Genomic DNA, 26394 nt, shown 5'->3' with positions numbered 1-26394 from the left:
TGCAAGTTTACTGCTGACAGAACAAGGACAGTGTGTTCACCCCACACACAGCATCCCCCTGTGTGCCATACTAATAGAAAACTCAATCTCCTTTCCTTTTAAGTGGTGCGATTCTGCCACTTGAGCACATGAATAACCCTAAAGGAGAAATGAATCTGGGTTTGGCTTCTCCAGTGACCGAGTAAGTAAGGTTTCTTTTGTGCTGTTTCTTTCTTCCTGTCACTCCCTGATTGTCTTTTTAATCTTTGTCTCCCCGTTTGTCAATCTTAGGAATGTAATAGATACTCATTTGTTGCTTCACTAGGCGAAGAGCGAATGCTCTTGTCGAGACTCAGGCCCAATTCCAATTCTACCCCTTAGCCCTTTAATTTAATCCTACTCCTCGGTATGTGCATTCATAAATGGGTGGAGCGTCCCAATTATCTATTGCTTGGAGGTCTAGTGGTAGGGGAAATGGCCATATAAATTTTCCTGAATACACCAGTTGAATAAGGCAGCAATATGGCGAGCAAGGAGACCCACACATGTAAAGGTTTTTTTTATGTTTTACATTTTTACACCAACATTACTAAGGATTTTAGAACAAACAAGTATGTGAATTATTAAAATTCTATTTTAAATGAAAAAAAACGTTTTCAGACGATTCGACAGAATTGGCCAGTCTGTCAGAAATGTCAGGCAGGGAATATGCTTTTTACAGAACATATAATGGTAATCCTGTGGTTACTATACTTCCATGAATATGAGCACTGTGTAAATACAGTTTTGTGCTTCTTGCAACATGATCCACAAATTGTAACAGGCACGTTTGGAAGCTCAGTACCTCAAACACTTTTGTGCTGAAAATTAACAGCGTTCATCCATATACATCACAAAACAACTTTGTGTGTGGGTAAGAATGCATTTTTCAATTCTGAGAGCTGCACTGCAGTGCCTTAGTGTTGACATTAGAGCAGTGCGCTGTGCATTTTGTGTTTCTAGGAAACCACTGTATCGTCAGTCATGGTGTTGCAGTGCCTTTGTGTTGACATTAGAGCAGTGTACTGTGCTTTTTTTAATTTCTAGGCAACCACTGTATCTACAGTCTTGATGTTGCAGTGGTTTTTGTTGACGTTAGAGCAGTGCACTGTGCTTTTTATGTTTCCAGGCAACCACTGTATCAACAGTCTTGGTGCTGCACTGCCTTTTTGTTGCCTTTAGAGCATTGCACAGTGCTTTTTATGTTTTTAGACAATCATTGTATCATCAGTCTTGGTGTTGCAGTGCACTTGTAGTGCTCTTATCATAAAGATAAGAGGAAGACATTGTTCAAAACAGTAACTGTTTTTTGTTTTTTTTTTGTTTTTTGTGGATACCCACAAATACTATGCTTTAATAGAATAAAAAAATCTCAATCAGCCTGATCTTTATGTAGAAATGCTTCACCAATCAGATTCAATCTCAGATTCAATTTGTCTACATACATGTCCGGACGATTTCCTATATGTTTTGCTGAGAGATTATTTCTAATATTGGTGTGTCATTGTTTCAAACTTTCAAAGGCGTTCATGAATGAACGATCCAAAAGTTGTGCCTCAAATTGTTATCGTGAGGGCAATTTGATGCCCAAAAACATGGCACAGCACAAAATGAAATGTGATCGGTTGGTTAAATTGTCAGTCATTTAACATAGTGGGCAGTCCTTGCCCATTCAAAGCGCCGTCAGTCTGAGGTCTGGCTACATGAGACTATGGAGCTGGTGACAAAATGTGATGACATGTGGCACAAAATATGATGATATACTATGCATGTGTAGTAGTAATGTCTCATTTCTAAGGCGAATTTTCAATCCCTACCCCTTCACACTCTATTTCAAGGGCCGAGGGGTAGGTGTATGGATGAATGGGGTAGGGGCATAAAATGGGTATAATAGGGGTAGGGGTATAAAAAAATAATTGGGAAAGGGTTTTAGTTTCAAGCTTTGGATGCTTTTTCTTATGTTCACATGACAACTAGAGCGAAAAGGCATAAGAGAGCACTAGAGGGCCCATGGAGAGTGCTTGCATTAACAGTTCCCACATACTGAGCTTCCGGATGCACACTAATTGGCATAAGCAGCATCCGTTAAATCGCTCCTGTTAAATGGAGAAATTAAAGTAGTACGTGCCTGAGCGTGTGTTAAATCACTCCTAGCTAGCCGCAGACGTTTTCTATCAGCCTACCTAATGGAAACGATTACCTCTGCCTATCTAACAAAGTCGATGTTTGGTACACTAGTGCATGATGGAGCGAGAGTGAGTATCTATAAGCCATTGTCCCTTTTTTAGCTCTCACATTGCAGAGGCACTTTACGCTGTGCTGAATCTCGCACTGTATAGCTTTACTCCCAAGGCTACGGTAACAATTAGCCGAGGTGTCAAGTTCAAGTAGCTTGACTGTAATGTGAATATACTCTCTTTGTTTGCTCCATTGAAGGTTTTTCCAGCCTAGAGAAAGATGGCTTTTTTTTTTGTTGTCTTTTCAAGCCAGAGGCTTCTTTCGAATAGTTATTCAACTTTTCAAGACCGCCTTGTTTGTGTTAAAACTTTATAAGTCAGTATAGATTCCAGGATTCAGTCTGAGAGTTCTTTAAAGCAGAGGTTTGTAAAGCACACCATAAAACTTGACTTTGAAAAACTGCTGTTTTGAGAATCTGCAGTCCCTTATTTGTTTTCCATTTGAAACAGAAGTCAGAGATTATTAATATTTTAGCACAAGTTGCTGTTGGATGAGAGATGGTCTGCTGGAAGAAATCGAGTTTTAGATGCCTCAGAGCAGAGGTAGTACTCAGTTATTTTTCTGACCCCCTAGTTTTTTACAAATTATTTGTGATTTTTTTTATTTTTTGCTATTTAAAAATGACTGATTTTGTGGTGGTAATTCGCAAAAATTGTGCGATTTAAAAAATAAATAAATACATTTTTTAAAATTATATATATATATATATATATATATATATATATATATATATATATATATATATATATATATATATATATATATATATATATATATAAGGGTAGGGATTAAGCCAAAGGAAGGTTGTATAACTCTTTTTTTCATTCACAATCTTACTTTCTCTTAAATTTCACTCCCTGGAGCATTTGACATCATTTACCTCATTTAGAACATGTGTTAGGGCTTCGCCTACCGTAATACACCTAAAACACGCATTGCTGTAAAACTCATCAGTGGCAGGGAATCTTTTTTTCTCATTAACTGCAGGGATTGAGTTAAACAAAATAATTTATCGATTTGACGCACATCGTAATACCAGAAACACATGTAAAGCACAAATTATAACCTTCAATTCAGTCACGTCCAGTGGCCGTCATCCGTTAACCAATCTCCATCTGTTTGTTCCATAGCTCTGTTTGTTAGATGTTTGCTCACACTTTCTTTTGCAGTCTGAAACGCATCAAATGCATCTTTGCATTGTCTTCACATGTAAATCACCCGCAAACTGAAATAATTTAATTTGATATGGTTTGGAATTGGATGTTTTATGAGATTATTTACATTTTTGCAATTATTTTGCATTTAAATTAAGAATTTTGTTGAATCGTAAAAATTTGAGACTTTTTTTTTCATTTTGCTTTGGATTCAGCAATCCTGGAATTGCGAAAAACTAGGGGTCTGATATTTGCTCACAATTCTTTTAAACTTTACTAATGCATGGTGATGCTTTTTATTTCTTTACAACTATGTCATAAAGACATGTTCCATGGTCATATTCCAGGATAACATTGCCAAGATTCATGAAACTCCTAAATCATGTTGAAATGGATATGCTGAAGCTGACTTTACAGAATGGTTCTCCTCAGGGTCAGATAGCTCACATTTTCAGCTCAAGATATCTGCCAAAAATGAATGCAATTCTTCTTTCTTATGAAGAATCTTAGTGGAATTGCAAATGGCTGTCAAAACAATGGCCTGACCATAATCAAAGCTAAATATGATCATAAATTTGAACCTCGGTGAATGTCTACAGATGTAATGTAGTGTACTCCCATTATCAAAACAAGATCTCAGACTAAAATCAGTGCAACTCTAGATGGAAATAAACTGTGACTTTTTTTGTGGTTGTTGAAACCATACCTCGACGAATGTACAATGTAATCAAAGCTGAAGACAACTGACTTTAATAGTATTGCTAGTCTGGACTTAAGTCAGCTTGAAATCTAGATTTACTCTTCACATTTTTATATGTATATGGTAGTGCTTGTTATTAATAATGTATCTGTGAGCTTCATTATTTTGTCAAAACTAATTTGCCTTCATAATCTTTTATCAAGGGGCAACACAGTGGTTCAGTGGTTATTACTGCCACCTCACAGCAAGAAGGTCACCAGTTTGAGTCATGGCTGGGCCATTTGGCATTTCTGTATGGAGTTTGCATGTTCTCCCCATGTTCTTGTGAGTTTCTCCAGGTGCTCCGGTTTCCCCCACAAGACTTTTATCAGGTAGTGTACATCTGAACATTTTTCAAACTTTTCTACACAACAGTTTTAGAGTTTCTAACAAAGAAACACAGCAAACTGTCAGCTAAAAAAACACACTGTTATGTGTAGTCCAGAGCAAAACGTTCAGTGAAAAACAGCCAGAGGCTCCCTCAAATGCCCTCACGCTTCATTCTCCGAGCTCGTAGCCTTTCATTCGAATGTTGTTTGACAAGCTTTTCACCTTGTTTTGCTTGTTTGTACCCCAGCTATTCATTTTATAAGCTCCTGTTACCTTGTACAGCGCTTAGCATTGTTAGAGCCGGGCGTCCATTCACTCCATCCACTGCCTTGTTATCTTTTCATAGTTTTGCAAGGATGTGGCGCTGTCACATGCTTGGCTTTGTGTCTTTTCTCCCATTCCAAACACACACACACACACAGTGCCCCAGTGCCCCTAGGGATATGGTGTAGCGAGACAGATCTCCTTACATGTGCATGGCTGAATGTGTTAGCTTGTCACCCCCTAGACTGCCCTCTGTGACTCCAGCTCTCACTGTCTGAGTAGTGTGCATTGCATCTGTTCACTGCACGCGCACACACATATACACATACTCACATGATGGCAGTAATATGCATAGACAGAAACAGGAAGCGATGGCTCAGCCAACACTCACAATACATGCCAGCACTGTTATTAAACATAATGAGCTGCCTTCTCCATGTAGCATAACTGCATGAGTAACAGATTCTGTATGCTGAGATTTCTTTTGTTGATAGTTTAGTAATTGTACTAATAATTAAGTAATCTTTGTAACACTTTACAATAACAGTATTTTAATAATGGTGTTATCATATGTAAACTAAACATTACTTCGTTGTGAATTAATGATAAGTTAATGCTAATCATGAACTAACTTTAGCTACAACATGAGTTCATGTGTGAATAACGGCCACCTTAATTACTTGTTAGTACATGATTGTTTGTTAATTCATGTATTAATTACCACATTAGTTTATGCTTAATTTAACAATCATTAACTCTTGATTTGTTTATGTAAAATTATATTACGACTTTACTTGGAGGGGCACATCATCATAAACCCATTCTTAATTACTCATGAACTCCTAATGCATGTTCGTCTAGTGCATTTACACTAAATACAATAGAAAAGTGTTCTGTCGACATCAACAGTTTAAACACAGGAGTTCATGAGTAGTTAAGAATGAGTTAATGTGATGTGCCCCTCCAAGTAAAGTCCTGATATAATTATACATTAACAGCTCATGAGTTCATGTAGGCAACATTTAGCTTAAATTTAAATGTTTATTAATTCATTAATTAATAACATGTACTAACAGGTAATTAAGGTACGATTTGTTTGTTATTATTATTTGTTAACGATTAGCATGTGCATTGACTCAGTGGTTCTCAAAGTTGCTTTTTGAATTCCAAAAATCTATTTTTTTTATCCATTAGAATTACCCTATTTTATCCATAACATACAAAAGAAAAATGTGGGTAAAAGTTACATTAAAAAAACAACATGCAAAAAAAAAAAAAAACATGATTTTTTAACCTTTCAATTTTTATGGCGACTTCTTGGGTGATTACATTATATTGAAGATGTAGCAGATTGATTTTATGGCACAATGGTAAACCTTCTAACACCTTTAGGGCACTCATGTACATTAAAAATAAACACAGGCCACAGCTGTACATGGAGGATGATCTCCAAATGGTGCTCTTCAAAATTAAACAAAAAACAGACTTGGGTCTATTGTGTGCAAGGTTTATATATATAACCATCTCAAGAGGATATTAGGGGTCGTGAATCACTGGCATTGTTATTTTAGCAGTCGCAAGCTAAAAAGTTTGGGAACTCTTGCATTAACTCATCATTAATTATAATGTTTAGTTTACGTATTAATACATTATTATTCAATTACTGTTATATTAAAGTGTTACTGCAATCATTTTTTTCTTTATTCTTAATTTTATTAACATTATCACTCCCCAAAGCTTGTCAATAGCTATGCTTCCATCCAAAGGTGTGAATTAGATTTATACGCTAAACTATCTATCTATCTATAAACTATAATTATCGCATAAAAGACTTACGAATAAAGCACTGTTTTCATCTAATAAGTGACAGAGAACAAAATGGTCACTTCCTGCTAAACTGCCACTAAATATCAAAAAGGGAAAATGGAATCTGCTGGGGTAGGTGAAGCCAATTGGAGCCTTTTTATTATGTAATAAATTCAACAATAATTTTGTGGTGGTTTTAGGCGTGAGACACTCTTTGCGATTGCAGCCAGTCAAGACGGCAGGTCTTGTTTGTTTTTACATCTTAAGTAACTGAGTTATTGGTGATTGCTATCAGATTTTAAGTAGATACATGTCAAATCATTCGAAGAATTTTATGCTCTGTAAAACCCCAAAAGTTAAAGTAACTCAAACCGTTTAATAAATCGATTGCAACAAACCATTTAAGTGCAAAAACTAATACCAATGAGTACTGTAAACTTAATCCATTTGAGTAGATGAAGCAATTTAAGCACAGTAAAAACAAATAAATGAAGAGAACTCAAACCAACTGTGTACTGTAAAACCCAATTAGTTAAAGCAACTCAAACCGTTTGAGGAAACAGCTTGCAACAAACCATTTCAGTTAAAAAACAAATCTATATAAGTGCTGTGAACTTAGTCCATTTAAGTTGAAGTTATGAGGTATTTCATTAACCTTCAACACAGAGTTTAAAACTCTTTTCAAATGAGTAGAATTAAATTTTAGTCCATTTTGAGTTAACTACACTCATTAGTTAGACAAATCTTCTTAAAATTTGGTAGCAGTTGTCAGAGGACAGCCTGTGTGTGTGATTATGTGGTCTGGTTTATTCAGATTCAAAAAAAAATATGCAATATATATATAATTTCTCCAATTATGTTTAACAGAGCAAGGAAATTTGCACAGTATATCTGAAAATATGTTTTCTTCTGGAGAAAGTCTTATTGTTTTATTTTGGCTAGAATAAAAGCAGTTTTTAATTTTTTTAAAAACATTTTAAGGTCAAAATTATTAAGCCCTTTAAGCTATTTTTTTTCAATAGTCAACAGAACAAATCATCATTATACAATAACTTGCCTAATTACCCTAACCTGCCTAGTTAACCTAATTAACCTAGTTAAGCCTTTAAATGTCACTTTAGGCTGTATAGAAGTGTCCCGAAAATGATCTAGTCAAATATTATTTACTGCCATCATGACAAAGATAAAATAAATCAGTTATTAGAAATGAGTTATTAAAACTATTATGTTTAGAAATGTGCTGATAAAACCTCTCCGTTAAACAGAAATTGGGGAAAAATAAACAGGGGGCTAATAATTCTGACTTCAACTGTATATCTATAGTAGTAGTTTTTGAATAATAAAATAAAAATAATCTTACATATTGTGCCTTTACTGAGAATTAACTTTTAAATCTGATTCGAATCGCACATACAGTCCTATAGTGTATAATTGCATTAATTGTCGTATATTCGCTCGTGCTTTTGACCCTATTTGAACACATATACATGCCACTGTTCTCATACATTCTTGTACTGCAAGTCCTGTCTTTTGACATTGCATCAACAGTTTACATTTGAGACCTAAATGCTTTTTAGATAAGCAGCTCATAAGTTCAGAATCGTGTCTTTTATACCCTGCCAATATGTAGACGACATATTCAGCCCACTCAACCCATACACTCTGAAAGTCAAATCCATGAATCATATCACACTTTCATATGCAGCTAATGTGCTAACAAACAGATTGTAAATTTCTAGGTTGCAAACATATTCTGTCAATGTCACACACATGCACTCAATGAGGGCGATGTAAGCGGGGCTTCAGGAGGTCTCATCAACTCGGCATGTCATTAGAATGTGTCATTCAGCTGATCTCTCTTTCTCTCTCTTCCTCACTCACTCTGTCTCTCTCTGTCTCTCTATCTCTCTCTATCTCTCTCTCTCTCTCTCTCTCTCTCTCTCTCAAGGATTCATGTGATTGTCAAGGACTTCCCTTGCCTTGTCAGTGCCACCAGAATCCTTTTGTTTGAAACAAGATACTGTGCTCTTAATATAAACCAGAGTTAAGGGTCAAAACTCAGAGTTCAATGGAATTGAAATACAAAACCAGAGTCAGTGGAACAAACTGAATTTATCATAACATTTTCTCATTAAAGTGTCAGTACTCTGTCTAATTATTTTATTACCATGTTATTACTAGTCAATGACATTTTAGTGCTCCATGACAATTATAATGCCCTCATGACAATCATGTTTATGACAGATTTATAACAAGTTATGTTGTCTTGGTTACACTGTAAATAAAATGCTTTTCTCAAAGTTTTTGTCTTGCTTCTGGTCGAAATATCCAAAAATTAATTTAACAAGAAGCATTTTGTACACAAGCAAATATATAGTCTTATTTTCAGAAATAATATGTTCTAGCGAATTAGCTCAAAGTGAATTGAAGATTAATTTGATTAATCTGAACAAACAAATTATCCAGTGATCACCTAACACAAATACACATTCATACAGGTTGTAGAGAAGAGTAAAGAGAGAAAAATAAGAGTTGAAGAAAGTGTAATGATGTAAAATCCTTGGATTTTATAAGACCAAACCAAGCGAACCCTTCTATGGGTTCTTTGGGGTTATATAATATACACCAGTTCAGTAAAGTCTGGAGGTGCTACTTGCGTTTCTTTTGTGATGTGAAGAACTCCCTCTGTTGAGCTAGATTCCCATGTGGGTTCACTGATGCTCGGTTCTTTTTCCTGTGAGGCTTGGAGGATGAGTCTGTAGTTTCCAAGTTTGAGGTGGTAAAGTGCCTGTAGTCATGTTGACTCTCAATGGAAAGGAAAGAAAGAAAAGTGAGAGAGATAAGAATGTTCGGGTTTTGCTGTTATCCCATTTTTGTCAGGGTCCTTGTTTACTCACTGGACCTGAAGAGGTGGAACTCTCTCTGTGCTCTTTTTTGGGGTCTCACCCTGTCTCTCTTTGGGCTCCCTCCCTCCTCTTCAGGGACCGGTCTTGATTGCCAGTTTTTATAAGGATGGTTTTGTGCACCCTCAGGAGCTGAGTTGACCAATGAGAAAGTTTTTTACCCCAAGGGAAGTGTTATGGTCCTTTGTTAGGAAGCTTGGTGATTTGCATATGCATTCTGGATGAATTCTGATCAAGAAATGTTTAAAGTTTCTTAAAATGTTAATATGCTGCACACGTGATAACATAAAATGCAAACGATCGCTCAGTACACCAAATTAGCTTTGCAGGGACATGAATCTATCATCTTGTTTAGCTGTGGGCGATTAAATTGATTGCAGGAGTATTGAAACGATTATATTAATTTTTAAGCAAGAGACTTGTTGCAAAACACCTAATTACACATAAATAGGGAATAAAGGATTACATGAAGAAGAAAAAAATCTTAAGCAAGTTGTATAGGAGCGTGACTATGTCTCTGTCCATTCCAAGCAGCACTTTTATTCCGTGTCGTAAATACCCTTGGATTCAGATTACACACTGACCATTGCTCTTTCTGGATGGGAAAGGTTGACAGTGCATAATTGGTTGAATAAAGCAAAATAATGATGTCTGATTGGCCGCATCTATCACAATGTCAAAATAAGCATTTAAACAAGATTTATTTTGCTTGTTTTAAGGAAAAACACACTTCATTTTGACTCATTATTTTTGAAAACAAGACATTTTTTCTTATCTAAAAATGTTTCTTGATTTAAAAAATATTTGGACTAGATATTTGGACTAGATTCCAGTCAAAAATCTAAGTAGGAAAAGCATATTTTGAGCACTTATGCAAAATTTTCTGAATGAAATGTGGCCAATGTTGTTGTTCTTGTTTACTTCAAGCGTGTTCTTGTTTACTTCAAAGCAACACTTGGTGATTGTAGTGTTAAAGATGTTGTCTGTGCAGCATTCTTGTGGAATGAGTAACTTAGTACTCAGAAGTCATACCCTAGAAAGTGTGTCAAGTGAGATAAGATGCTAATACACCTTCCCCGGAATTTGTTTCTATTGGCTTGCTCTGACCCTTCTTATGTAATCTCTGAAAGGACTATTACAGAGTCCATTACACTCTCAAGGTGATTGCTGACTTTTGAACCTTTAGTGATTGCTTCACCCTGCTAACCTTCATATGTGCTTGTTCATTATTCAAGGCTTGTTCTCCTCAGGACGGCACAGGAGGAGGAACTGCATTACGTAAAGTGAATGTAAAAATAAACTAGCTGCGCCATCCCATCCCACAGATAAGAAAACTGCGCTGAAGTATTTGAAATGATTGCTAGCAGTGGTGTTTAGTGTACTGGAAAATTATACTCAAGTAAAAATATAATTTCTTACCAAGGAATTTAGTGAAAGAAGAGTAAAAAATGTCTGTTTTAAATACTATTTAAAGTATAAGTAAAACATAGCCCTTCTAGAAGTACTCAAGAGTAGGGAATACACTCAGAAGTATATATATATTTTTTAGCATTTTTTTTCAGTGTATTACACTGTGACTATTATTCCACCTTATACTCTGCAAATTAAAAATGTAGCTTACTTCAGTGCCATTTTGTTTAAATGGTGATTCCAAATTTATTATGATTTTTATTTGCCAGTCATATACTATTTAAAATGTGAGATTAATTTGATGTGAAATCACATTTACTTATAATCAGCTGCCAGAAAGCAATAATCTGTATAACATATGATTATTTATGTGTGGTTGGGGACCACTATGCTACAATATATGCTTAGGTTACAGTATGCACTGTAAACCCTGACTAATAAGCTATGAGTGTCCAGCAGATGGAGATGCAAACCAAACTCATGCAGTCCTGATAGCATACATGCAATTTGATCATGTGTTTGAAAACGTAACATTCTGTAGTTCATGCATGCAGTTCAGACATGCAGTCTAAACGATTATTCGGTTGTCACGCGCATGGTTATAGTTTTGCATTTTTAAATTTGCTATACATTTCAGTTCACTAATATTTTGTTTAATTAATGGTTTTGGTTTTATTATTGTTTATTTTGGGATCATATTTCTATTTAGTTTATGTATAATTAGTTTGGCGCCACCTACTTGTATTTCTCTAAAAATTTGCAGGTCATATTTTCTGCCACATAATGAATGCTTATTACTTCTGAAAACAATTATTTATTTTTTCTGTATTTTTTTCTGTTTTTCAGTTGCTGTTGTTTACAGTTTCTTTTAGTTATTCACTTATTGTGAAAACGAATTTTTTTTTTAACCAATAGTTTTAGCCTTAGCATTAATTTTAGTTTTCTAAAATGGTGTTGGTTGCATGCAGGGCTTGACATAAACACCCGCCAGCCTGCCAAATGCGGGGAGATTTCAGCTGTGGCGGGTTAGACACTCTCACTAGCCACTTTGGCTGGTTGGAAATCATTTTAAAATTTTAGTTTTCTTAAAATCAGGGTTTGACAATAAAGATGGCCCAATATTCACGAAAATGTGACCTTAGAATTGAGAAGCAGACTGTTAAAAAGTGTGCACGCTCCCGTTTACTTGCGTAAAGCAACTGTGCCTAGGCAAAACGCAACTGGTGTGATCGGTTCTCTTAGAAATAATCTGGACTAAAAGCGATGATCGTGCACCCACAGTCCGCTACTTTCAAGAGCTCAAGATTAAAATATATATATATGTATATGTGCTTTTGTAAGCAGCAGTATTACTGCTTTTGTTTTAATTATTCTTTGAGCAGATTAACCTACATTAACATTAACAGTGGTTGTGTGATCGTCCTTTCATTATCACACACGGTATGTTTTTTTTACCTGCTTTCTTTTGCTTATGGTTATTTTTGTTAATTTAGTTTAGTTATCATTATTTACAATAACATTTTTTAAATATGAGATTAGCTCCCCATTTATGTGTAGTTAACTGGTGATCTGGGACCTTTAGCCCAGCACAGATTACAGTGCATAATTTAGATAACAAGAGTTGATGAACAATAGATGACAATAGTTGTTTTTATAAATGTGAATTTAAAAAAAAAGGTTTTATTGAATTAAAAGTGCATGTAGACAGCTGTATTTTGCTTTTTTTTTGGTTGGGTTTAGAAAAGAATCTTATCCAGCTGTAAGGTCACAAATTACATTAAAAAACACTGTTGTTTTTGAAGGGGTTTCTTGAATGTGGCTTAATATACTGTTGCTGTCTACATGATTTCTTTTTAAATAAATAAAATAACAATGTGCAAATGTTGTTTTATGTTGTTTGTATTATGATTAGAGAGCATTTTGTTCACTTGATATCCCCGATATAAACAATCTTTTCAAATGCTTTGACTTGACACGACCTCCGTCTGAAGCAAAAGCATGTCCGTTTCCTTCTAATCTATCCCATCCACGAATGTGTGTAACCTTTACATGCTCTAATCTGCTTCTGACACCGGATCAATAAACCGCCCACCCAAGTGCGATTCATCTGCTGTGGTCGGCAGCAGACTTGTTCTAAGCCTCGGCACAAACCTCACCCACCGCACATCTGTACGGCATTAGCAACGCTGAGAGATTTACAAGCGCTTTGCGAATCCTCTGAATGCAAAGGCGTCCTCCGTTTACCCCGACTGGACAAGAAATGCTGCAAAAACTGAGGACACACCTATAAATTTGAGTAATCACATTTGGGATTCTGTTGTACTGGGTCAATAATTTAGTATGGCTCACATTGCATTGATCTTTTATCCTCAGCTGCATGCATTTAAATCCACAAAACTGTAGACTTAAGATAAGTGTGGCCTTAAAAAATAACCCTTCTTGTCAACATGTCAGCTAGCAGTAATTAGAGTATTAGTAGAGTTCCTGCTTCTTGTCTGCTGACCCATTGTTTTCATGATTTATCAAAAGAGGTTTCACTCAATTATGTAACTTATATTGCTAAAGCAACCTTATCCTAACAAGTGTACTAATAATGTATACACTAAGGCGAGTTTAGACTGCATGATTTTCAAAGTAATCGTGCATGACGATCTGGGCTAGTGATTTGACGCTACTCTGTTTACACTGCAAGATCAATTGGGACAGGGGGTTTCTCACTACATGACTTTAAAATAGGAAGAATTGCCAGCAACTTTGTCCAAACTATGTCTTTCAACCAAAAACATGCGAGAAGTGACATTGCAAAGTCAAAAAGTATATATTTTGTTATTTACTAGGCCTACATAACGAGAAAGAAACTTTTAGTGGGGCTCGCCTGGTTTTGAAGGGAAATATAAATTTTTCCGTAACTTTGTCTATCGACCCGGTTGTGGTATTGCTCAGAGACCACACGTCAAACAGACACGGATGCTCGTGCCAAATTTTCACTAGTTTTTCCTCCATTTCTTGGGTCCAAATAAGCTAAAAATGATTGCTTTTAACATCTCCCTAACCTCCCGCTAAGGAGCTAATCGTGTTACTTACGTGAACGAGCACCGATTTGCCTGTGATTTTAAACATTTGTCTGCAATTTTTTTAAAACCTGTCAGCAAGTTAAAATCAGGGCTAAAATAATGCAGTTTGAACTTAGCATTAGTTGATATGTTGTTTTAATGTTACTGTAAAAAGCCAGCAGAACATCTAATTGGGGCCATCAAAAGGAAGTTGACTGTAAAATGAATCAAATGTTCATGTACTACCTAATTTTCCACTGACCACATATTTAGCTTCTCTTAAACTGTAGGGAAGACAGATGTGGATTATGTTTCTGCACACCAGATGTATTTACATCAGGTTTGTTCTGTTATACTGAACACTTGAGATGTAGAAGGTTACTTATCTACACCATCTGCATCAACACGTATGAAATATGCAGTGAGAGAGCTAATGTTAGTGGAATTTATCTGTTATCTGCCTGTTTGTTCTCTTTATTTTATGAAAACGCAAAGTTTTGTTGTTGTTGTGGTTATACCGGGTAGACCTTTTACAGTTTTTAATGTAATCCTATCTTGTCTACACAATCAAAAAATGATGTCATCAAACATGTCATCTAGATCAGTGGTTGCCAAAAAGGGGTTTGCATGACAATGAGTTGGGGGTCACTTGGAGATCTCCAGAAATCCAATAAATATATTAACCTCTTCAAACCTGAATTATGTTCCAAGTTTCTGAAAAATGTAAAAGTATGTTTTAGTTCTTGAGGCTCTTATAAATGAAACCAAATTAGGTAACACTTTATTTTGATAGTATATTTGGGTATTAGTAGACTGTCTGCTTAATATTTGTTGATACTGCTCTTTCAACAGACGTTTAACTGACTATAAGAAACAAGTACATGTCAACTTACACTAACCCCAACCCCAACCTAACAATCTACTTATAATCCATTGATAATTAGTTGGCATGTAGATGCAATGTAACTTAAATTCAACAAACGGACCATCAGAATAAAGTGTCACCCCAATTTATAATAATAAAAATTCAACATTCGATATATATATATATATATATATATATATATATATATATATATATATATATATATATATATATATATATATATATATATATATATATATATATATATATATATATATATATATATATATATATATATGTCCATTTCAATGGACATCAGGTCAAAACAGTTGTACATCCTGAACATTATACTAACATAAAATACTAAAACAAAACATACATGACTGTTGGTCTTGAAATTTATTTTCAAAATCACAAACATTAACATTGTAAATTTTTTACATTAATTTCGAGGTTTTAGTTGTATAGATTGCACCATGTTCATAACAAACTTTATCTTATTCCTCATCACTCCACATAATGTCCACATCTGAGATATTTTCATCTGCTATATGCTCAAGAACTTCAAAATCTGTATAATTTGCATTTGAAATTGTTTCAGCAATGAATTACACTTGGAAAAAAGAGCTGGAAAAAAAACATAAAATAACATCCATTAAATTACAGAATTTTACTGTAAAATAGCAGAGGAAGAATTACAGAAATTTACCAGAATGTTTAAATTTAAGGAAATTTCTGTAATTTAATATCCTTTATTTTACGGTAATTTTCTGTAATTTAACAGCTGTTATTTTACTTTTTTTGCTGGAAATAAACCATAAAATTATGGATTTTTTTACAGTGTAGTACATATATATAGTTTTTTTATATATAAAAAAGTTCAATCAGCATTACTTGAGATTTACTTTCAGTAACAATAACCTTAAACCAATTGTACATCCTAATGGACATATTTGAAAAAAAATCCCGATCTAAAGTTTGCAATGTTACAAAAGGCTTTAAATTTTAATTTGTAAGTGCAATCCCTCTTTTTTACGTACAATCTATGAAACATTGACAAACATATCAATACATCTGAATAAATACATTGTAAATGTGGATTACGTCTGTCTGGAGTGAAGTGTTGCCATGCTGCATGGACTGCAGGCTTTAAGTTAGATGAAACGCTCAGGAACCATAAAAACATTGGCTGATGTGGGATGTCCATTGTAATGGACACAGCGTCCAAAGGGGTTAATTAAACTATTAGAATGTTTTATTCAAAACTAACAAAAGAAAAAATACTAGTTGCATAAAAATCATGTGTGAGAATGAAAGCGTGTATAGGTGTTTCCCAGCACTGGGTTGCAGCTGAAAGTGCATCTGGTGCAGAAATCATATTCCAAAGTAAATGGCAGTTCATTCCAGTGTGGCCACATCTAAAAAAATCAGGAAATAAGCTGAAGGATTGTAATTTATTTTTTTAAAATGTCTTTTTTTTCTTTTGTCTTTTTCTCAATTGAATTGCGACCCCTGAAGCAATTATGTTAGATTAACACCACAACATTAGCGTTTGTTGTAGCAGATCAATTTTAAGGCACCATGTTAAACTTTCCAACACTTTTCTGCACTCATGTACACTAAAAATACATCGCTAGCGAATTTAAAAGATGATCTCTGAGTGGCGGTCTGCTTAATATCTGCTGATGCTGCTCCTTCAACAGACATTTAACTGACTATAAGAAACTTTGCAAGTAAATGTCAATTTACTCTAACCCCAACCCTAATCCCAACCTAACAGTCTGCTTATAATCTAATCAGAATTGGTTGGCATGTAAATGCAACGTATAACTTAAATTCAACAAATGTGTTAAGGGGACCATCAAAAAAAACTTCTGTTTTTTCTTCTGCAGAAAGATTATTTCTTTTAGTTTGGCTGGAAATATAGTAGTTTTTACATTTTAAATAGATTTTTTTAAGTCAATATTTTTAGGTCAGAGTTTTTGAATGGCAACAGAACAAACCAATGATTTCCAATGACTTGCCTAAATAACCAACGCAATCTCACGACAATTCGTAACTTTTTGATTTAGTGGCTAATTCGTATAAATTCGTACAATCTAATTCGTACAATTTGCTCATCACCCAATGACTATTGGGTTTAGGGGCGGGGTTGGGTGGCAAACCTCCTTTTTAAAATCATACATATGACTCACTAAACTGGCAAAACCTAAAATACTTGCATTTACTCTTGAGATCAGGCATCCATGAGTAGTCAAATGTACGTTTTTTTCAAGAGAGGGTAGCAAAATAGTAAAGATCTACATTATTATTATTATTACTCTTATTATTTTATTTTATTTTTTTATTGTTTAAATGGATAAGTAAGTTGAATGTGCTGGCCAGTTTGTTTTTGCCTAATCAATAAAAAAGGGCACAGTTTTTACTTTAAGACTTTAACAGATTCCTTTTTTTTTCTAATGATGAAAATAAGTATTTATTCATATTTCTTTGTTCTAAATGTTTAGGAAATGTTTATGGTACATGAAAACATATGGTTATGATCACCACCTGACTAGCTAATCCAGCTAAATGTAGTGCTTAAAATTTCACAAAATTGCAGTATTTAAATCTCATAATTACTGTGAATGGAAAATGAGGCGAATAATTGCAAAAAGGTAAACTCTTTGAGTAAAAAAAGAACCACGCCTTTCCCCAGACTGGCTGTACATCATACATTTGACCCCTTGTACCGCTGTGGCATCCTTTGATAAATGTGCATTTCTTCAACAACACATATATTTGCAATTTAAAAAAGCATGCCCTGTTAACGTAATAGATTCTGATTTAAGCACTGCTGGTCCGTGTCTTGCAGGCTTCTTTTCCAGTCTAAAAAGAGCGGATTTGGCAGCAGCGGGGAATTGCCATGCAGTGTTTTCCTGCCACAGTTACATGGATCAATGCATAACGCATGACCTGCCCTGGGCGCATGTTTTATAGTTGAAGTGAGTCGCTCCAGCGATCCTGCCACAACGCAGCCCCTCTTGCTCGCTCACTTTCTTCTCCATCTTTAACTCAATCTCAAAGCTAGCAGGGGGAAGCTGCAGGCACTGTCGCTTCAACAGTTTCCCTTGAAACTGTCTAATCACTCTTCACCCACATCTGAATTAGAGCAGCGAAATTAATTCACAAGCAAATGCTTACTTTACACCAACACCAGGTTGGATTCAGTCTGGTCATTCTCTTATAATTTTCCATAACCACTGCTCACTGGATATCATCTCTATTTATGGCCATCCTCTTCAAATCCTAAATATGGATGCATGCAAACTCCCAGTAGATCAGCAGTTTCTGAAATGCTCAGACTTTCCTCTCTGTCACCAACAACCATGCCACATTCAGATGCCATTATTTCCCATTCAGATGCTAAGTTAGAACTTCCATGCATCTCAAAACTCCTAAATGCTTTGAGCTATGTGATTGGCTGGTTAGAAATTTAGATAAACAAGTCGAATAGGTGAACCTAATTAAGTGGCCAATGAAGCTAGCTCATATTTTTTTTGTAAAACTGTGATTCACTTCCATTCAAAATGTGGTGCTGAGATAGAAACATTAGGATGATTTCTAAAGGATTATGGGGTTTTGGGGGCAGCACAGTGGCTCAGTGGTTAGGACTGTCACCTCACAGCAATAAGGTCACTAGTTTGAGTCCCGGCTGGACCAGTGTTCGCGTGGGTTTCCTCCTGGTACACAGTCTAAAGACATGTGCTATAGGTGAATTAAATAAACTAAATTGGTGATAGTATAGGTGTGTGTGTGTGTGTGTGTGTGTGTGTGTGTGTGTGTGTGTGTGTGTGTGTATGCGCGTGTGCGTGTGCGTACGCGTACGCGCATGTGTGTGTGTGTGTGGATGTTTCTTAGTACTGGGTTGCAGCTGGAAGGGCATCCCCTGCGTAAAACATATGTTGTAGTATAGTTGGTGGTTTATTATTCCCATGTAGTTACCCCTGATATATAAGAGACTAAGCCAAAGGAAAATTAATGAAAATGTGGTATTGAAATCATAAAGCTCATGGATAAACATGTTTGTGACCCTGGATCACAAAACCAGACATAAGTGCCAATTTTTGGAAATTCAGATTTATGCATAATGCCCCATTCACACGGGGTGTAAGCGTCAACACTTCCCATTCACTTTGAATGAGTGAGGTCAGGCGTTGCCGAACTGCATTGTGGATCCGTTGGCGCCACTTCAGTGGCATTGCTTGCTGCAGACTCTCAACTTTTCAAGCCCGACAGAAGCGCCAATCAGATCGCTGTGTGCAAATACACCAGCTCAGACAGTAGCCAATTGCTGACTAATTTCATTGGCTAACGCCGCTATGATGATTGCGTGAGCCCCAACTTCAGACACACCCTCTGTCAAGCACTCAAGCTGAAGCATCGTGTGAGTAAAATGTTATTTTAAAGTGGAAAAAATAGGCTTTCCATTGATGTATATTTTATTACCGGACAATATTTTAGCCAAAATAAAGCCATTTAAAAATCTAGAAAATACGAGATTTCAAAAAAATCAATATACTGCAAAAATTGCACTTAAAATTGTCAGAATGAAGTGCTTAGCAGTGCACATTAATAACCAAAAGTTGAGCATTGATATATTTACAGTAGGAAATTGACGAAATACACTTATTGGGACATGAACTTTACTTAATATTATAATGATTTTTTGGCATAAAAGAAAAAAATTAAATATGACCCAAACAATGTACTTTTGGATATTGCCAAGCATTTACACTACCTGACAAAAGTCTTGTCGTTGATCCCAGTTGTATAGGCAACAAATAATATCTTGACTTCTAGTTAATCATTTGGAAAAGTGGCAGAAGGTAGATTTTTTTCTATGATTCATCAGTTAATCTGCATCCCAATCATCAGAAATACTGCAGACCTATAGGAACCCACATGGACCCAAGATTCTGATAGTAATCAGTCAAGTTTGGTGAAGGAAAAATCATGGTTTGGTGTTACATTCAGTATGGGGCGTGCAAGAGATCTGCAGAGAGGATGGCATCATTATCAGCCTGAGGTATCAAAACATTTGTGGTGCCTATTACATTACAAACCAAAGAAGAGGGCGAAATTTTCAGCAGGATAGTGTTCCTCCTCATACTTCAGCCTCCACATCAAAGTTCCTGTAAGCAAAGAAGGTCAATGTGCTACAAGAACATTACTGAGCATGTCTGGGGTAAGATGAAGGAGGAGGCATTGAAGATGAACCCAAAGAATCTTGATAAACTCTGGGAGTCCTCCAAGAACACTTTCTTTGCCATTCCAGATGACTTTATTAATAAGTTATTTCAGTCATTTCAGAGATGACTGGATGCAGTCCTCCAAGCTCATGGGAGTCATACATAATATTAATTATTTTCCATTGCACCATGACTTTATATTCTACACTGTACATTATTTCTGTTAAGTGAAAAGACTTTTGTCTAAGCAAAGTCAGACCTTCCTGTCCTAATTAAATCATTAAAATCAAGGCATGATCATATTTTATTTTGGTAAAATGAGCATAATTTAGAGGCCTTTGCCTTTCATATAAGCCACTTCTGATACCAAATGATCAACTAGAAGTCAAGTCATTATTTGTTGTTCCTAAAACTTGGATAGGCAACAAAACTTTTGTCAGTTTACCTGTGCAAGAACAAATTAGAAAAAAATATATATTAAATTGTCATTTAGAGTACATATTCACAGTGGTGAACCGAAAAATATCTTATTCCAACATTTGTGTATATTAATGTCTCTATATAATCTATACAGCAAAATTAGTTGCATTACTTGCTGTCTACTTTCTGTTTTCCATCTAATCTGCTTGGTCTCATTACCTAATATCATGCAATAAATCAAGGTATCCAGACAGCGGTCTCAATGACAGCACGGGCTGTAAATCCAGAGGTGGATGTTGTTGCACACTCTAGCAAGCTGTTGCATTCTGTTGCAGCATGAGCGAGCGCATCATTCATTTAATGGAAATGCTGAACAGCTCTAACAGGTTTAACGCTGAAGTCCAATGGCAGACCCAGAGCAGAACTGTTTAATGCATACACGCTGTGCCAAGAATCCCCTCACTGACGGGAAAGGGCAAGCTCCAACCCCCGGCGAAGCTCGGCCAGGTGGATTAGCAAGTCAATGCTAACATCATGTGCGGGTAATCTTACTGCAGACACATGTGACCTTTGTTAATGATTTGACTCAAAGCTGCAGGTGGTGTTTCAATTACAGCCAAATGAACTCTCCTGGGGGGTGAGCGCTTGGCAAAATAGTCACTCGCAAATGTGTACTCTAATAGAAGTACTGCACTAATTTGCAATACAAATAATACCACCCTTCACCGGGATCAGGTACTGCTGTAGGCTGTGTAATTGAGCTCTGCTTCTTTTAGTCAATTTATATAGACAAATTGACCTCTTTTCTCCCCTCGGTGGGAATGACTTTAGCATGATGTACCCTATGATGTATGTTTATGCAAGGAATTCATGTTATGCTTCATCTACAACCATAGTGTGATGAGTGCCAATTAGAGTCATTTGTGAGAGTCAATAAGTAATCATAGATTTAGATTTAGATTTTAACTTAAAATACTGTAATTGAGTAATTCTTCTCAGGAATTGTAATTTACTAAGTAGTTTTAAAAATGTGTATTTTTACTATCTTTTAAGTAAATTTATATTGGTACTTTTACTCCACTATTTTCCTTCAACCTGCACTCACTACTTTATTTTATTTTTGTCTATGGGGATTAGAAAAATCTGTCCTGTGATTTCTATCCAAATAAATCGCACATAGAAGGTAAATCACATCATAATGAACCTCAAGACGTGTGATTTATAAATGCAGCAAACTGTTTAAAAGCATTAAAAGTGTTCAAGAAGATGTCCAAAATCTTTACACGCATTGACCCAGAGACTGTTTAGATTCATGTCATTGATGGGAAGATGGCGGATGTTTACTGTATGATGACTGAAATGACCTTGATAATCCAGCAGGCTCAAGATGTCAACATGATGTTAGATTGATGTTGTACCTCAACGTCATGCGGATGTTGCCTTTTGTTTGGTAAATGAAAATCGGTTTGACATCAAAACTCAACATCTGGCTGATGTCAGTGTCTAACGTCCAACCTGAAATCAACCAAATATCAATGTCTAATGATTCAATTCAATTCAATTCAGCTTTATTTGTATAGCGCTTTTACAATGTAGATTGTGTCAAAGCAGCTTTACATAAATGGTCATAGTAACTGGAACAATGTGGTTCAGGTTTTAGTGTTTAAGTTCAGTTCAGTTCAGTTTAGCTCAGTTCAGTGTGATTTAATCATTACTGAGAGTTCAAACACTGAAGAGCCAATTCATCGATGCGTAGCTCTACCAATCCTGAACCATGCGAGGCAGTGGCGACAGCGGAGAGGGAAAAAAAACTTCACCTGATGGGAGTGAAAAAAAAAAAACTTTGAGGGAACCAGACTCAGTTTGGCACGACCATTTTAATTTCTCCGCTGGCCAAAAGTCTTGTGCAGAGCTTCATTCGCCGTGGTTTAGGCTGGAAGATGGCCTCAGCGAAGACTCATCTGTCCCTGGAACGTCGCTGGAATCAGACTCATGTTCTCCACTCCCCACGACCATCAGCGCAGCAGCAGCTCAGGATATGGCCTGGTCCCGGATATGGAAACCTTGGGATCATCACGTCGCTGGTCTTGGATCCAATCAGTGACTCCGCATAATCTGAGGACCTCGGGATGAGTATCCCCAGGTGAAAATAGAGAATAAAGAAAATAATTAGCGTAGCTGCTGTTCATAGTGTATATAAGCAAGATGCAGAAGCCTGTGTGGAACCCGCTAAGTGATGCATTGAGTGTATGCTTTACTAAACAGAAAGGTCTTTAATCTAGTTTTGAACTGGGAGAGTGTGTCTGAGCCTCGGACGTTATCAGGAAGGCTATTCCAGAGTGTAGGAGCCATGAAAGAGAAGGCTCGACCTCCTTTACTTGATTTTGCTATTCTAGGTACTACCAGAAGCCCTGAATTTTGAGATCTTAAAGAGCGAGTTGGTTTGTAGCGAGACAGAAGGTTGGTTAGATAAACAGGAGCTAGATTATTTAGAGCTTTATAGGTGAGAAGTAATATTTTAAATTCAATACGAAACTTAACAGGCAGCCAGTGTAAGGAGGATAAAATTGGGGTTATATGATCATATTTTCTAATGATGTTACAGCTTAATGTTGTGTGAACGTTACCAATATTTGTCTTTTAGATGTTGGATTTTGGTTGCCTTATGAATTAAAGTCAGTATTTGACGTCAATATGATGTTGGTTTAACATGTTGACTCAACGTTGAATTTTGGTCGCAACCTGAAATCAACCAAATATTATTAGTGATAAATAGCATTATCCTTATATGCTGGCAAGACATTTAATTTTGGTCACCTCACATCACAACCTAAATCTAACCTTATATTAACGTCTTATAACATTGTGTGCCTGCTGGGCAATAACTAAATGCACTACAGAATGTTACGTTTACACCAGGGGCGTTGCTAGACATAAAGCTCTACTGGGGCACGTCCTTTTTATATATAAATTAAACCAAAATGTAACTGGAACACAGCGTAGAGACACAACTAGAATGATATGCTAAGAACATGTAAGAAATCTTTTGCATGAAAAATAGTTTCATTTGAATAAAATTCTATAGACAGTTCTATAGAACACAAAAAAAAGATGTTTTACAGAATTATCTGTTGTCTCAGACTTGACACATGGGAGAGAATAAGGTGTATTAAGTCTTACCTCTCTGATCCCTCCTTTATACTTCATATCAAAAACGTTGGTGAACTGTGGTGAACATACATGTACTGTGGGTGAAATTTGTAGCAGCCAGAGGAAACCTACACTAACACGTGGAGAACATGCAAACTCCACACAGTGATGCCTTCTGGCCCAGCCGCGGCTCAAACCAGCAACATTTTTACTGTGAGGCGTTATCAACTGCATGACCGCACCACCCTGACTCATTCATTCATTCATTCATTCATTCATTCATTCATTTTTTTGTCGGCTTAGTCCTTTATTAATCCGGGGTCGCCACAGCGGAATGAACCGGCAACTTATCCATCACGTTTTTATGCAGCGGATGCCCTTCCAGCCACAACCCATCTCTGGAAAAACCGCCCTGACTTAAAATGTTAATTATTTTTTATATTTTTATCATGTTTTATTAACCATGTAACCATTTTTTGGTGAGGAAAATGAATCATTTTTAATATTTATAATATTTATTAATATTTATCTGCTGTGTAAAATATATGTTGGAACAGTTGGTGGTTCATTCCGCTGTGGCAAATCCTGTTGAATAAAAAGATTAAGCCGAAGGAAAATAAATAAATGAATGAACAAATGAATGAATAATGCTGTTTAATATCAGCAAGAAAGAGCATTCTGGTTCTTCATGATATGACGACTTTAGGTTTCTCCTGTTTGAAGGCTTCCTTTGATTGCATCATACATTCTTCCTGACACTCGCGTGGAGATTTCATCATAAGTCGCAGGGAACTTTTCCTGCTGTAGTCAGAAAACAGTTTATATGCAGCATCTTCTGTGTAAATGTTTTGCTCTTACCCATATCATTTAGCCTGAGTTCATTAAAGCAGGACCATTTCCAAGTCACTTTCATCAGGACTTTTCTTGGAAACCCTTCTATATGTTCCTTCTGCACATTAGCTGCTTGCCCGAGGTTGCCTGCTTGATCAGTCTTTCAAGCACAATAGCTTTAATACCATCATGAAAGGTTTCTGCTTGTGGAAAAATGTCACCTCGCTTGTTACTGGAGCCAAAAAAAGCCTTGGTTTCTCTCACCTCAGCAACAACCCCCTGCCATCTTTCCTGATTCTGTCTCTCGCCTGATGTTCTGATGAAACACTCTCCATTATCCAATCCCACTTAACCTATTGTCCCCCATTCTCTGCCTTTCTCAGCCTCTGTCTCTGGATTTAATGCATTTTCCCACCCACTCTCTCTCTCTCTCTCTCTCTCTCTCTCTCTTCCCCCTCCTCTGCTTTTCTGAATCTCACACTTATCGCATGTAATAATATGAGTCTAATGTGAAGCTTTCGTGCCCTCTCAAACTGTTGCAGACACATCATAATGGAGCTTCGGGTGTGGAGGAAAGTGATAAACTCATAAAGCATCTTGTTCCTCTTCCACGCGAGTGCCAGATGGATGTTTTCTGATAACTTCATTCTGCTGGCAAGAAGAGAACTTCTGCACTGTCTTCAATCATTTTTTTTCACAGTTCACGTAGGCTTGTGTGCTTTGTAACCAGCTGAGTCACCAGAAATGAAGAGAGAAAGTAAGAGAAAGAGTCTTCTAAGGGCCCTCGGTTAATAATCAAGCACATGGGGGATTGATTGGCCAGTTGATTGCATTGCGCTTGTCAATGAACTAATCAGTCAGACAGAACTGCAACCTAATGTTACCTGGTGAGATTCTGGAGCAATTACACAACGCCGTTTTAAACATAAATTGGATGCCTAATCAATTATACACCAACCGATTTTGGAGGGATGAAAAAAAATGCAAACTTTTGTTAAAACGGGTTTTAAAGTGCACTTTTTTTCAGAAATACTAATATTATTTTTGTTTAAATTGATTTTTTTTTAAATGTTGATGTCATTAATTCATAATTTTACTTCAGTTTAGTCCCTTATTTATCAGGGGTCGCCACAGTGGAATGAACCGCTAACTATTCCAGCATGTTTTACACAGTGGATGCCCTTCCAGCCGTAACCCATTACTAGGAAACACCCATACACTCTCGCATTCACACACTTTCATACACTATGGCCTATTTATGGCCTATTTATGTCATGTCTTTGGACTGTGCGGGACACCGGAGCACCCAGGAAACCCATGCGAACATGATAAGAACATGAGCAAACTCCACACAAAAATTCCATCTGGAAAGTGTCATGCTCAAAAATGAAAAAAAGTTATACATTATGAAGTAAAGCGTGTTCAATATTTGTTTTTCCATATGCAAACACATACAATCATTCATGTAATAACCAAGACACAAAATAAGCAATAAAAGCCAAGTGTCTCTAAGTTAATATTTCAAATTTGATTAAGATAGCATGCAAAATGGGATTTCTGCAAAAAAAAAAAAAATTAAATAAATAAAAATCTCGGACTATATCTGTGTCCTTCTCTCCCTCACTGTCAGAGGCATTTTCTCAAAAATGACCTTCCCAAACTAAAACATTAACAGTTGCTAAATAATTCTGTCTACATTCACAGTTCATGCATCTTTGGAAAGAAGACACTTTGAGCTTTATTATCCATCATCTAGAGTTTATGATGGTCAAAATGAAAAATGTTATAGATTCTTAAGTACTGTAAAATAAATTGCATCGCACTAAACATGTTATTATTTTAAAAAAATATATATATGAAATTAGTCCTGGAGCAATACAGAAAAGGTAAAACGTCATACATTTCTCAAATATATGTTTTCAATTTGATGGCAATATCATGAATACAATTTTTGGAATTGTTTTTTTGAGACAATGTCGTGG

The 26394-nt window shown here is 36.1% G+C and overlaps 1 long non-coding RNA gene across 1 annotated transcript; it reads left to right on the top strand.

The window, feature by feature from the left end:
* Positions 1-4313: 4313 nt before the first annotated feature.
* Positions 4314-25973, top strand: LOC141386349 (uncharacterized). The gene is made up of 3 exons (XR_012408179.1): positions 4314-4481; positions 17635-17764; positions 24955-25973. It is a non-coding gene; the product is annotated as an uncharacterized lncRNA (long non-coding RNA).
* Positions 25974-26394: the final 421 nt, after the last annotated feature.

Source organism: Danio rerio, chromosome 6, assembly GCF_049306965.1.
Source record: "Danio rerio strain Tuebingen ecotype United States chromosome 6, GRCz12tu, whole genome shotgun sequence".
NCBI lineage: Eukaryota > Metazoa > Chordata > Actinopteri > Cypriniformes > Danionidae > Danio > Danio rerio.
This window is presented reverse-complemented; position numbering and strand designations above follow the sequence as displayed.